Source organism: Phalaenopsis equestris, unplaced genomic scaffold, assembly GCF_001263595.1.
Source record: "Phalaenopsis equestris unplaced genomic scaffold, ASM126359v1 Scaffold000531, whole genome shotgun sequence".
In the NCBI taxonomy this organism is placed as follows: domain Eukaryota; kingdom Viridiplantae; phylum Streptophyta; class Magnoliopsida; order Asparagales; family Orchidaceae; genus Phalaenopsis; species Phalaenopsis equestris.
Genome location: NW_018164971.1, coordinates 1,110,198 through 1,114,503, shown reverse-complemented (window position 1 = coordinate 1,114,503; position 4,306 = coordinate 1,110,198).

Sequence of the window (4,306 nt, the reverse complement as noted above, 5' to 3'; positions counted from 1 at the left end):
TCCTTGAAAGTGGAAAATACTTAGCTAGGAATTTCTGAGTTAACTCCTCCTAATTTTTAATAGAGCCAGATGCTAATGAGTATAGCCACATTTTAGTCTTATCCCTTAGTGAGAAAGGAAAAAGCCTTAGTCTAACAACATCTTCTGACATGTTGTTATAACAAAATGTAGCACAAAGTTCTAGAAATTTTGATAAGTGTAAATAGGGATCCTACGAAGGAGTTCCCCCAAACTGGTTGTTTTGCACTAGTTGGATAATCAATGGATTTATTTCAAACGAGTTAGCTTCTACGACAGGGATTTGTATACTTAAGTGAATTTCATCTATCATAGGATTTACATAATCCCTCGTTGATTTATGATGATTTTCCAAGTTATTAATTTGAATGTTTTTCATTTCCATTTCTAGTTTTTCAAGTCATTTCTGTTTTTTTGATTTTTATTCCTTTTTTCTAACTCGGGATCATAAGGCACAAGTCCTGCAGATCCTTTGTTTCGAATGCGCAACATAACAAACAATACATTAACAATTAAATAAGTAAAACAAAAAATAAATTCAACACAACAAAACATTTTAACAATCTCTTTATTTTTCACACAAAAGGTTTTTTCACAACACTTTTTCATACAAAAAACAAACACTTTTCACACAAAAATAGTTTTTACGATAATACAGTTTTCCAAGCCTAAGCCTAATTACTTCAACTAAAATTTTCCTAAAAGTCAAGATCAACAGTTGAGATCCCAGGCAACGGCGCCAAAAACTTGATCCTGATATTTTTTATATGTAAGGATTTATGAAGTTGATGCTACCACTTGAAGATTTTAATCCCCGGTAATGACACCAAAAACTTAATCCCAAATAAAGTAAGATTTCAATTATATCTGTAGGGATTCTATGCAAGTATATGTATCGTTATCAAGTAATATAGGAATTTTTTATTAAAGTAATATAGGAATTTTTTATTAAGTTTTGAATATCGATCCTACAGAAATTGAGGTTAATCACGATGGCTTTCTAGAGAATTTCTAGTTTAGAATAACTCTGACTAGCTTGGAAGATCGATAAATGTTTGGTTTTGATTATATCCTACAATTATCACTACAATAATACTTCTACTTCTAGACTAAAATACTCAGTGAAATTCAGAAAGTGGGGTTTAATATATTAAAAGTACTCTTCCTCATGCAATGAAATTAGAGACGTGTAAAAAGTAAAACAGGTAGTGAGAGTGATTGCAACAAATCAGAGCAGTTATATTCTTTACCCTTACTAGAGATGCTATAAAGAATATTGGTTAATCTAAAGTTTGAATAAAAGTTTGAATAGTTCCTAAAGACGGGTTAGGTAGGAAAGATACTAGCTCTCACTCTAGAGTTCCCTCTTATCCCTCCACCTAGAGGCTAACATCTCGCATCAAAACCTAAAATAATAGACCAAATTAGGGGGATTTAGCCTGTCACTCTAAAGTCCTCTAATTCTACACCCATTAAAAAATATTTTTATATTTATTTGCACTCAACCATATGGACTACATTCTCATTTATACAATATCATGTGATTCTACCACAGTTGATTGAGACAACACTATCTAGGATTTTACATGTTCTCACAACAGATTTTAACATGCAAGTTGATCAAGTTTACATATAAACAAGTTTACATAACGTAAATGATGAAAAAAGTAAAATAATCATAATATATTCTCACTCTACTCAATTTTATATCCTACACATGAATATAACTCATTACAAGAGGGAATAGTAAAGAAAACTACTCACTACACATGGAGAAACAACAAGAACTTTTCATTGAACAAGACTTTGAAAACATACAAACAAAGTACTATATTCAAATCAAAATATAATGAAAATATTTATCTCTGATGTAAATTAAACTCTCCTTGTATGGCAAAAGCAATCTCCTTAAAATCCTATCCAAGAACAAAGTGAAAAGAAAAGAATAAATCTCTCACTCTCTCTCTTTTTATCTCACCTTGCCGCACCACTTGGGGCTCACACCCAAGCCTTCTTCTTCTTCTCCAAGTCTTCTTCTCCTCTTCTAATTGATTCAAGATATATTTTAAAAATATTTCCAAGCCTTAATTATAATTTCTCAAGAGATTCTTAAGTGTCTCTTCAAAATTGTCCATATTCATTGAATCTTCCAAATTGTGCCTTAAGTTCCTCTTTAAAACTCCATATAACCACCCAAAATTCTTCTAGAAAGTCCATTTTCTCATTTCCAATAAATTCCCCAAGAGATGCACGAGGCACCGCTTCATAAATTATCCAAATCTGATGTATAGTATAGAAGATATGTTGAAAACCATCTTTGGCGCCTAAGCGCCGTTTTTGGGCACTTAAGCGCCCCCCTCTCTGTCTGGTGGCGCCTTAGCACCATTTTGGGTGCTTAAGTGTTGGGCAGTGGCACTTAAGTGTCCGACTTTGGTCCCCATGGCTTCTGTGTGCCCCGATTTGACCTGGTTTGCTCTATTTTGGTCCATTTTTGTTCCTTTTGCTCCAATCACTCCAAATTGTTCAATTTGATGTACCTACAATAAAAAAAACAAGAAAACATACCTTTAAAGTTCATTATCATCATAAAATATAACATGAAAAATTGTACATTTTTAGGCTTATCAATCTACACCCAAAAAAACTAAAAGGTTGAAAGAACTTACCTCCGAAAGAAGAGAATCCAACTATTCTCTACAAATAAAATAAGTTCTCTCAACATCTAAGAGAAGACTCTCCTTGAATATAATCCAAACAGATTAGTGTTTCATTTTAATGAATAGGAAGCCCTCTCTTTTGAATATCAACAAGCCAGAAGCTCATATCCCTGTGTAGAAAGATCATTTCACACAGTGACACCATCTGTAGGTGTCCATTCTAAGATCACACTAGTAGATATCTCCACTTTAAGAGACATTTTTAACTTTTCATTTCAAGTGTCATATAGAAATTAACAATTAACATGTTTTTTTATAGTCTCCAAATAATGTGATTCACAAACTCAAGAACTAAAAAATCTGACATTTTTTCCACCAAAAATAGAAAAATTTCCAAGCTGTTATACTCTTACTAATATAATTACTCTTCTGTATTAAGATACAACAAGCCCTAACAAAAATGTTACTTCCAAAATGACCACACATGCCCAATACCTTAGATATACATTACAGTCATTCCATAGTTATTCCACAATCATCATATATATATTTAGTATTTTCAATCTAAGCATAAATACTTAAAAGGAGACTTCAGGACCGACATTATGATATTTAGGCAATTTTTCCGCCTATTAACCACTTAACCCAATTAAGTAGCTTAAGCTAGCTAAACAAGTGAACATGGGTGGCTACGGAAATAAGAGTGAATTCTACTGAGTCACTCAAATTGTAGTTTTATTAATTTGATTGCCACTTAAGCCAATTAAGGCTCGTGACTGCTAATTAGAGGATTCATGACCAAGCATGACTAAACTTATACATAATCGTCCAATAGGGGTTGCCTTGAGTTAAGCTTAAATTGAGCATGGGTGTTCATGCTACTCAGGCTTGAGGTTGAGGTTATAGCTTAACCCTTAATCAAAATGAGCATGCTTAGCACATTCCTTAGATTCAATTTCTTAACCCTTAATCAGAATGAGCATGGTTAGCACATTGCTTAGATTCAATTTATTTTAGATTATATTTAATTAAATATTTAAACTTTAGTTTATATTAGTGTTTAATTAACAAAGGATTTAGTTTGTTTTGGTTTGATTAGGTTAGTTGACTTACTTTTAAGTTCAAACCTAATTTGGATTTAATTTTTTTTGAAATCTTAAATCAATTTAAGGATGTTTAGCATAGTTATGTTAAGTTATATATATATATATATAAACTAAGTTTAACTTAAGTTATACTCAATTGTTATATTCAGTTTGGCTGCTAAATTAGTTTATATTAAATTATGTAAGACTTATAGCTTAGTAGAGTTTTAATCAAAAGTTTAACTAACCCTTATGAACTAGGGTGCATTTAGGATAGTGATGCTAGTGTAATGCACCATTGGGGATTTCGAGGAAACAACTTTTTGATTATTTTCTCAAGACGCTGTAGTGGAAAATAAGTATTTTACAACCTGACATGGCTAACTGTAATGGTTGCCATAAATCCGCTATCTAATTTTTTGAAAGTAAAAAGCGATTGTAATAGCCATCATAGTTTCTTGAACAGTAGCTTCAACTACAGAAACTTCATAGTTGCTTCTTTAAATATTTGCAACTTCTCAAAATAGACCCCTAGTTTATATATAT